The sequence below is a fragment of the Myotis daubentonii genome, chromosome 1 (assembly GCF_963259705.1).
Source record: "Myotis daubentonii chromosome 1, mMyoDau2.1, whole genome shotgun sequence".
NCBI lineage: Eukaryota > Metazoa > Chordata > Mammalia > Chiroptera > Vespertilionidae > Myotis > Myotis daubentonii.
In genome coordinates, this window is record NC_081840.1 from 81,193,536 (window position 1) to 81,204,834 (window position 11,299).

An 11,299-nucleotide genomic window follows, 5' to 3' on the forward strand; every position below is an offset into this window, starting at 1 on the left:
TTTACTAAAGGCTCTATGGAATCTGCCATATCACAAATAAAATAAAATGTTCAATTTGCCTTTGGTGCCTATTTCCTTTTTCTCCTCTGCAGGGAGTGCATTTAGAAAACGTGTCTTTGAAGGGGTCAGTATTTCTCATCACTGGAGAAGAAGTTGGCTCTTCTGAAAAATCAGCGATTCTCCTCAAGATTGTCTTCTTCGTTACATGGGAAAGACAGGGAGTATGTTTTCTGCCAGCACGTAGGGTGTGTCTACACAAGGGGACTGATACCCTGACTGTGAGCCGCGTGCTGTAAGATAATGAGGACAAAGATCATCTCCCCTTCTCTGCCCTCTGTGACCTAAGTAGTAGTGCCTATTTGTGCCGCCACATTAAAGCTGACAAGATCATATGGGGATGACTGTTTACCATGAAGGGCCGTATAGTATATATAGTACACTGGGTAAGAGCAGGGACCATGGGCTCAGACTGCCCGGGTTCACCTCTACTCAGTTGCTAATTCCCTGTGTGACCTTGGCAAGTTTCTTAAGCCTCTGTACCTCTATTTCCTCCTCACAGTATTCACCTCATAGAGATGAAAGAATTAAGTCTGTGCATGCATATAAAGTACTTAGAAGTGTAGGAAGTGTCACCTTTGTGTTAGCTGTTACTATCATCCGTAAGCCTTGACACAAACATCCTCTAGAATGCTGACCTCATTTCCAGCCTCACTGCTTTGACCTCCCGCAGGTCCTCATCACCTCACCCATCCATCTAAGGTAATTGCCTCCAAACTGGTCTCTCCAACCCTCCTCCTTGTGAATCAATCTCCCATGCAGATCTCTTGTTAATCTTTCTTAAATGACCCTTTCCCTCCTTTCCAGCAAAAATCACTTTCTCCGTGGTCAACGTTACCCTTCTTTGCCTGACACTTCAGCCCCTCTACAGGGTTTTCCTTGTCTCATTGTCAACTTGTATTTGCAGTGACTTCTTTTTTTTCCACTGCACTGCAGGAGTGGCCGTGTCTTTTGTGGTGGAGGTAGAGTCGAGCAAGAGAGGAACCAGGTGAAAGGAAGAGGTACAACATGGGCATTCCTAACTTCTATTGAGTAAGTCAGGGCTTCTGAGGTTGGTTGGTTCAAAGCAAGGCCTGGCTATGTTCATGTTGAAGCCGGAGACCAGGCCACTCCAGGGGAATGGAGGAAGTCTCTGTGGATGGTGGGGCCACAGTCACCCTGTGACAGCTACGCTGTCCCTAAATCAGCCGAGTCACGGGAAGCTTTGCTGAATAGGATGTGATAGGTCAGAAGCTTTACTGGCTGGTTCCTGGCAGAGTGAGAGGTGGCCACACTGGCTGCTGTTATAACTTGGCCTGTGCATTAGATTAACATAATACGCGTTATAGCGTTCAGGAATATTAAACAGGAATGGAGGCAAGCACTGCATTCCTAATGGGCTTACAGCGTCTGTTTTCCTTACACCTTCCTCATCCTGGCTGTCCACAGCTGAAATTATTTTTTCTTTTCGGTGAACTGGAATGGATTCATTTCCAGCCTGCACTCTGCTGTAGTTTCTGAAGGAATCTGTACATTGAGGGAGACAAAGATATTGACATTACAGTGATCTCATTTCTCATCTGCAAAATGTGTATGTGCATGCTGTGTATTGCATCTCTACGTGTGTTTAGTTACGTGTTAGAAAATTTCATAGCTGGCAGGGGCTCCTCTCTATGCTTCTTGCTTGTCTTTGTCTGCTCCCCATGAAACTGATCAGGTTGCCAAGTTCTTACTGACATCAAAGCAGGCTCTGGGCTCAGATCATCTCTGTGGGATGCGGAGGAAGAGGAGAAATAGCTCTTGCCCAGTGAACACTTCTCTGACAGAGTTCTAAGTAAATTCTGGGGCTTATCTGAATAGTTTTTTCACTGGCCAGGGTCCTAGTGGAATCAAACATTACAGCTGACGTCAATCGGCTCGTGTCCAGGTCCTGGACTAATGCTGAGCAAATCTCACGACAACAGATCCTTCCCTTTTGGATCTTGATTTTTATAGCTGTTTTGCATGATGTTCTTTCAAATAGCAATGAAAACAGTAAACAGATTAGAAAGCACAAGCCACCCATGAGTACATTCCTTTCTCTGAACCCAAATGAATACAATGCCAACCCAAACAAAGGTTAATCAATAGTACAACAGAGACTCTGACTTTACAAAGTCCTTCTGCTCACAGGCTGAAGAACTAGGTGCTTGTCAGTGCTGTGTTTCTTAGCTGCATATGCTTCACATCTGTGCAAAGACTCTTGATTTTTGCTTACCTTTCATATAGAGATAGATGCCAGTCTGAGGCTGGCAGAACTGCAAAGTGGGTGACCTTATCTTCTGGGTCCAGGGTTTCCCCAATTTGGATACATTCCTCTGCATTTTTAATTTCTCCCTCATTTTGCTCACGATCCCACCTTCCCATGCTGTCCCCTGGTTTTCTAAGCTCATCAGTGAGAAACAACAAAGCCTGCTGCTTAACACATCTTTCACAATCACCAAAATATGTACTACTGCCCATCTCCAGGGAGGCTTACCAATTGATGGGTCAAAGGATGAGTTTGTGTGTAAGGAGAGCTAACGTGGGAAAACTTAAGGTAGGTGAAACAGTTTGTGGAGAGATTTAGATTTTTCTGGTCCCTAGTTGTAAGCAGGGAACACATTCAAACACACGCAGGAAGGCCACATAACCCACGTGTACACAAACACACACAGCAGGCAAGGTAACCCAGAACCTCGCAGGGTATGGATTTCCTAAGAGAGCAGTGACCATTTATCTCAAGTATAGGCATGACCGTGATGTGTTTTCTTATTTCACCTGGAAGCAGGGAGCTTGCCACCCTGGAAACGCCACTTAGAATCTTCCCATCATGGATGTTCTCCTCGACTACACTGTAGAGATGCAAAAAAAATAGAAACTTTACCTGTCTGCTCAGCAGACGTTCTGATGTCTGTTTTTGGAATGAAAGCCCATCAGTAATTCTTTCAAATATTCAAAAACATCTTTAAGTGACACCATCTCGTGGTTTTAGATTTTTACCGTATCTCAGGGAACACCTATGCAGCCAGTTTATGTTACAGCTTAGAGAAATAAGACCCAGTGGATGGAAAAATTGAGCCTAGAACCAAGATTTGTTCACTTTCTGCACCACACTCACTTTAGGAAAATCATGAATGCAACCTATTCTGATGAGAATTTGTATAAGCTCCCTCCCCCAGCTATTTTTAATCCTCTGATAAGAAAGTTATGTGCAATTTAATGTTGCATAACTCACTAATTTATTCCTATTAAATGTTTGTGAAACATTTTGGAAAATAGTATGAGTAAAATAAAGCAAAGCAATGGAGGCAATTACTGCACTTGACAACAGGAATGTAATCCTGCCCTTTATGAATTCATTGCTAATGCTTTATCCTTGCTCTTTCAAATGCGCCCTGGCCATCACATGCATAAAAGTGAAAAACTGCTTTAATCTTTCCAATAGGAACTGAACGTTAAAAACTAACTAGATACTATGCAATGCAGCTCAACTTTTATGTGAGAAATATTTTACATAATTACAGTTAGTGCTAAAACTTTAGATGTTCTTATTAGCTATCTCTACCCTATCTCCAAATTAACTCTACTCTAATCATGCTATGCACTCTACTGTCCCCAATTCACTTCTGGTGCAAAGATCAGGCTTATGTGGTTTTCTTTTCTTTTCTTTTTTCCTTTTTTTTTTTCTTTTTGGATTGTCTTTCTTTTCCTACCTAAGTCATATCTTCAAGTTCAAGTTCAAATTCTATCTCTACCTAATTAATTCTTCTCTCTGGAAGTTACGCTTCTTTTTCCTTTAATTTAAACCCTGAAAACATGTAATTTACACCACAAAATTTTATGCTTAATTATATCCAATATGGCGTAACTTGCTGATCTATGTTTATCTAGCTAAAATTTGCACTTAGATGGTGAACATTTTTATGCAGGCATCATGTTTTCCCTGTTCCTACAACACCCAGCATTCGAAAGCAGTAATAGATGTCCAGTAAGTGTTTGTTTTTGATTAGCCGATGACTGATTAAGGGTTATGTGACAGGAAGCACAGGCCTTGCTACTCAATGTGTGTGGTCCATGGGACAGCAGCTCCAACATTTCCTGGGAGCTTGTTAGAAATTCAGAATCTTAGACCCCATTTCAGACTTGCTGATTTTAAAAATTCAGTGACTTGTAAAGTTTGATAAACAATACCAGGTTAGGAGAGAGGGACTCCCCACTGAGTTCTGACCAACATGATGCAGGTGTATAACTCTCCTGGTCAGTACTATTCACAGAGGAAAGTGATTCTTCAACATCTGTGATCATCAACACCTGCAGCGGTTCTCAACCTATGGGTCTCAACTCCTTTGGCGGTGGAACGACCCTTTGACAGGGGTCACCTAAGACCATCCTGCATATCAGATATTTACATTATGATTCATAACAGTAGCAAAATTATAGTTATGCAGTAGCAACAAAAATAATTTTATGGTTGGGGGTCACAACATGAGGAACTGTTTTAAAGGGCCAGAAGGTTGAGAACCACTGCCTTAGAGAGTCTGGTGATAACTTCATATCCTCTTTTTTAAAAATGAACATGGATACACACATAATATTTTACATGTAATTTATGAGTTAAAAGATGCATTAAGCTTACAAACAGATGCTTTATAAACAGGTACTATTGATACTGCGTGAGAGTCCCTATTGAGGATTGTAAGTATATGAAAGTTAAGAATTACTGACCTACCTGCTGAAGTGCCTGGTTGTGTGTTGCATATTTATTGTTGAAAAGCAAGTAAGATCTAATTGGCCTTCCCCTCTAAGGGTTTAGTATTTGGTATGTGCACTACGTGTTTGGAGTATTATTGTCTAAGAATAATCATATGTACCTTTGCTCTTACAGGTGGGGTGATCAATATTAGTGTGTAAAAGCTAATTTAGTCATAACAGAGGCCTTCATGTAATAGATTTAATTCATTTCAGTAATACAGTGAGTGAGCTTTGATTTAAGCAGTCAAGATTGTCTACCTAATTGTGTACTTCATTAATTTTTTTCCCCTCTTTCTCCTTCTTTTAATCCAAGCAAAGAGCCATATGCTTTTCATGTATTTTTCAAAAGTCCTTTGGGGTGATGATCTGAATTGCTCCTAATTATCAATTAAATTTTATCCAAGTAGATTGTTAACAGTTTAGATGAGCCCAATTAGTGAGATCTTCACTCTAACAGTGAGAGTGAAGTTGGTCGCTTTGTCTTCTTTATTAGACAAAAAAAGAAAGGATCAGTGTTAAGTGGGGATTATGGAAATGGATGCTAAAAATAAAAGACATAAATTAAAAAGGTATGACTAGGGAAGTCCAAGAAGTAGCCTCTCCTTTTGGTAGTGAGTCTTTCCAAATACTAATAATATTAATTTGAAAATAGATGGCTCTATTTATGCTAAAGGGAGCGACAAATTAATGGCTATGCTGGCATTTAAAACGATACAATTCTATATCCTTTACTAGTGCTTTTTCTTGAGAGAGATAATATCCAAACATATATTAAAGGCAATTTACATTTGCCAGTCAATAACGTGAAATTGGGTTGATACTATTCTGACAATTTAGACAGAGCATCTGTGAGCACACTCAGAAGATATACCGTCTGATACTCTTCTATAAGTGCAATCCTTAAAGCACCGTCCAAGAAAACTTGGTAAACTGTAAAGGACTTAGGGCTTCTCAGAGTAGATTATGGCTCAGGGCAAACCAATCTCTATTATAAAAACGCCATGGCGGTGATGCCGTGATGCCGTCACGACCAAATGCCAAAAGGCACCTGCTGAACGTCATATGATTTCTTCATGGGAACAAGTAAGTGTTGCTCTGTTCAATTCTCATCTTCCAACGAAGGTCAATTTAGGTGCTCCAGAGAAGGAAAGGTTAGGGCAGGAAGCTACTCTTATCTCTGTCCACAACTGTCTTCAAGGTGGGCGGGTCTGCGTGTGTGGCAAGGCGCAGGTGGGCGGGGACTTGACGCTGGGTCCCAAGGCGGGCTGGGTCTCGCTTGATTTCCCGCAGTGGGCCTCTAGTAGTTGAATGAAAAACAGAGCTCTCACTGGTCATAGGAGAAGGTCTAGAATTGGTACCAGGGGCTGGCTAGTAACAACAAGGGGAACCAGATTGCCTCTTTCATTATTCATCTCCAAAGCAAGTTTTAGACAATTTACATTCTTCATTATTGAGAGACTGGATGAGAATCAGGACTGAAAGAAACCAAGAACTGGATTCCATTTCATTGGATTCAATCACATACATTTGTAGAGCACCTAAATTAGGTCTTGGTTAGTGGAGGTAAGGGAGGTGAAACAGAGAGGCTCGAGGGTCAGTACAATTAATAAGATCTGTTTTCTAGCCTTAAGAATTTTGCTGTCTAGTTGGGGAAACAAACACTAAGGATCAACTGATAGATGATATCTGGAACTGTTAACCCTAGGAGACTAAAGTGAGGGAAGGAGTCTGCATTATTGTTCTCTTTTAATGCTTTATACCTTTTCTTTCATTTTCTCGCCTTATTTCACTGGCTAGAAGGCTGTATTGTTATAAGGATAACAATCTTATTAAAGTGAAACCCTATACAAAATATCAGGCACACTTCAGCAGTGGCCAAGATATCATTGGAACAGCTGGTTTTTATGGAGCCTCTGAGAGCATCTAATATAGACCAATTTCATTTCTTGTTGCTTTTTCCCAAGTGGAAAGTGAACAGTTGCATACTGTCATGTTCAGATACTTAAGAAAACAACTGGGTTAAGTCTTCAGAGTGGGATAATGTGACCTGACTTGTTTGTGATGAGGTCATTTTTTGACATTTGTATCATAGCAGTTCAAGGGCAGTCACATGCCAAAATCAAAGGCAAATGACATTTGATTTCCCATTCAGTCTTCAGTAGACACTTGGTTCCCAAGAAAAGAATTATGTTAGCAAGAAAAGTGCCTTGGCTTTTGCCTAATCTGCATAACAGATTTTTAAACAGCATAGAAAATAAAGCGGGATCAGCAGAGAGTAGCGGCAACAGTGATGATGTTATCTATGATGACAATATGCGTACTACTTTGAAATCAATATCAATAAAACAATTATAATAATAGCGATTTATCTCTGGGACATGCAATTACCAAAAGCAACAATGGCCCTGCAGCAGAAGCCCTGATAAATATTAGGGCAAGTTGAATAAAATTTTTCTAGTAAAAATTCAATATATCTGAGCTCCTTTTTACTTCCCAGGGGAAGCTATGGAATCAGGGAAGGATGGGAAATGGAAGGGTAATGTAGATAAATGATAGGCTACTTCATCTATGACTGGAAAACCAGAAAGAGAGACGGGAATGGCTCAATGGTGAATTTGGACTAAAAATTAATTAATGGCAAAATTTATATGAAGAAATCTAGAATGAAGAGAAAAGATAAGTCATTTTTGGTTACTCTTTGTAAATCTGTAGGTATTATGACCTTTAATTAATTTCAGTGACTAAAACATAAAATTCTGTCTAGAGCTAGAAGGCATCTTGGAAATCATTATAGCTCCCTCATTGTATAGAGACCAGGCTTTAAAGCTCACAGAAGTTAAATAGCTTGATGACTGTCATATGGTCACTGGCAGAGTTGGGGCAGGAATATGTGCATCCTAATTCCTGCCTGACAGCTTTGAGGGGAAGTGGGTTTTCACAGAGCCATCAACTCTGTGAGCAGCTTAAGCAGAATGTGGCAGATGGGCTGTGTTTATTGCTGCTCTCACCAACATGTACAAGTATTGAGATGTTACGTGGTGGAAGGTTTAACATTTACTTGTCGACATCTATTTTTTTCACTCATTGTTTATCGTGCTCCTTGGAGAATGTTAAATATTTTGTAAGTAATACAATTTATTTTCCTGAAAGTTTATATAATCAAGTAAAACCACTAACGAGTAGAGTTAAAAACTGCAGTTAAACTTTATTTTCAAAGCAAATGACTTTCTCTCTTTTGGTGACCCGCTTCCAGCAGCCACATACGGAGATGGAAAAAGTCTGCATGTCCCACTGTGGCTTTCGTTCAGGTCATGTTACTCCAGCATGAATTCTGAACCTGGACCTGTTTTCTCCTCAACAATGGAAGATTTGTCTGTGATGAATGTAAATTGGGATTATTAATTTCTCTGTTGAGATGAAATGATTGATTTACATGACTTTATTTTTTAAATATATTTTTATTGATTTCAGAGAGGAAGGGAGAAGAAGAGATAGAAACATCAATAATAAGAGAGAGAAGCATTGATCAGCTGCCTCCTACACATCCCCTACTGGGGGATTGAGCCCACAACCCGGGCATGTGCCCTGACCAGGAATCAAACTGTGACCTCCTGGTTCATAGGTCACTGCTCAACCACCGAGCAACGCCGGCCGGGCAGACTTACATGCCTTTAAACTTGTGGTTTTGTGTCTAGGTTTATGTCTCAATTTTATTTCTAAATGTATTTGTTCTTTTATGCTCTTGGCCTCAGAATGAAATAACTGCCACTGCTGTCAGACCAATTATCCATCTGGCTATATCCTGTAAAATTATTTTACTCTTTTTTTAAACCTCAGTAAATTAACCACCGTGAATATTTCATTTGTTCATGCATTCCTTTGTTACGCATTGACTCTTTGTTAGGACCACTGTCATCTCTGGGGCTGTGAAGATAAATGAGACAGGGTATTCTACCCAAAGAGGTTCAAAGGTCAGTGACACCAAAGGTCATTTCAAGGGAGTGTATGATTATGCTCTATTTGTTTGCCTCATAAGATCTGACATATATTGTTAGCCCCCTTAGCATCCCTTAGCCATTAGGATTTATCAATCATGATTTTCTGGGACTTCATATATTTTTATTTGTAGCCTGTAACTCCTCAGAAAAGAGACTCTTCCACAAGTTTACTACCTAGCCCTAGAAAAATATATCTATACTTCCTTAAGACAGGCTCCACAGAGCTTAGGCACTAAGTCATTAATGCATGAGAAATAAATACATGATGCTTATTTGATTATGTAGGTCTCATTTGGTGAAATATCCCTTAGCTCCTTTTTACTATGGAGTTAGTGTATTCATGATGTATTCTGGATATGAAATTCACTTTGCTGAGAAAGGTGATATTTTTTTTTTAAAAATAAGGTTTCTTATAAATTTCATTCTTTATAATAGATCGCAACCAGAAAAAAAAAAAAAACTGAAGGCATCGAAGGTAAGAAGAGGTACAAATTGATTCACAATAAGTGCTGCTGCTCTGTGAGGTTCTACTTCCTGAGAAGTGCAATCCTGACAATGTATACAGAGTGAGAAGAGGGACTTTTCTGTTGATTTAAACACAGTGGCAACCTAAGACGTACAGACAAGCAACCACATAAATCAGTTGTTATCCACAATGAGATCTGCACTTCCTTTCAGAATTCATGAAGGAACTGACAAAAGACAATTCCTACAACATGTGGTCATTTACTTACATTTCTAAGAAGGAAATTTCTTAATAATTAAATTCAGAATCCAAAGGATTAAAACAAATGGAGAAAAAGAAAAACCAAAAACCTTAAGGGCAATCTAGTAAAGCTTAACAATAATTTACTATCTAGATTAGATTGAGGAGATTCAAGAATTAAAATGTTGAGGAAAGAGACATTAGCACGGGACTTAAAATTTTAAGTGAAGTGAGAAAAGATGTATTTCTTTAAATAAAATGTAGGCTTTGATTTGAAATTCAACAACTATGAAAGCAGTTTGAAAGTGATTCTTATGTATGTTTCCCCAGAAACATGTCTTTACAATATATACTAGGTGTACCGGTTAATAATGCGAATTTTTTTCAATAGGTGGAGTTACACGTATGTTGATATATATGCAATTTGATATATATGCTATTTTGTTGTATTGACAACAAGCTTCAAAACTTCATATGTCAAATTTTCTGAAGGTGTTAACATCATAGATATTTTTACGCTTAAAAATGTCAAATTTCGTGCCAAGAGCATTTGCAGAAAGTTTTAATTCATTGCTTTATTTTGAAGAAAAGTGCTGCTGAAAGTTAGTGTATACCTCACGAAGCTTATGGTGAACATGCTCCATCTCAAGACACTTGTGAATGCTGGTGTAAATGCTTTAAAAGTGATGATTTCGATATGAAAGACAAAGAACGTCCAGGACAACTGAAAAAGTTTGAAGACCAGCAATTACAAGCATTACTGGATGAAGATGCGTGTCAAACTCAAAAAGAACTTGCAGAAAGATTACACGTTGCTCAGCAAACAATTTCCAATTGTTTACACGCAATGGGAAAGATTTTAAAGGAAGAAAAATGGGTGCCACATCAACTGAACAAAAGACAAATGAAAAACTGAAAAGTCATCAGTAAAATGTTGCTTCAACGGCATGAAAGAAAGTCTTTTTTGCATCGGATTGTGACTGGCGATGAAAAGTGAATTTATTTTGAGAATCCCAAACTCACAAAATCATGGGTTGATCCAGGTCAACCATCAACATCGACTGCAAAGCCAAATTGCTTCGGAAAGAAGACAATGCCCTGCGTTTGGTGGGATCAGGAAGGTGTGGTGTATTATGAACTTCTAAAACCAGGTGAAACTGTTAATACTGATCGCTACTGACAACAAACAATCAATTTGAACCAGGCTTTGATCATCAAAACGACCAGAATGGGCCAGAAGACACGGCAAAGTAATTTTGCTTCATGATAACGCACCACCACACAACCAGTTAAAGACACGTTAAAAGATCTTGCCTGGGAAGTACTAACCCACCTGCCGTATTCACCAGACCTTGCTCCTTCAGATTACCACTTGTTCCGATCGATGGCACATGCACTTTCTGAGCAGCACTTCAAAATGTACGAAGAAGTGGAAAATTGGGTCTCTGAATGGTTTGCCTCAAAACAAGAAAAGTTCTATTGGGACGGTACCCACAAATTACCTGCAAGATGGGAGTAATGTGTAGCTAGCAATGGACATTACTTTGAATAAAGCACTTTTGATGTTTCTCTTGAAATTATCGGGTTTTCTTTGATTACAAAACCCATCATTATTAACTGGTACCAAGTCTGCACAAAAACTTAGATCTTCATTGTGTACCATACCTTCTAGACAGGCAGTGTGATTGAAGAGATGATGAACTATAATACCAAGGAATGGAATTTCTCTTGGGAAGCAAAAATGCATCAGGAGACCTCTTATTTTCATGTGTTAGCAAAGTAAAGC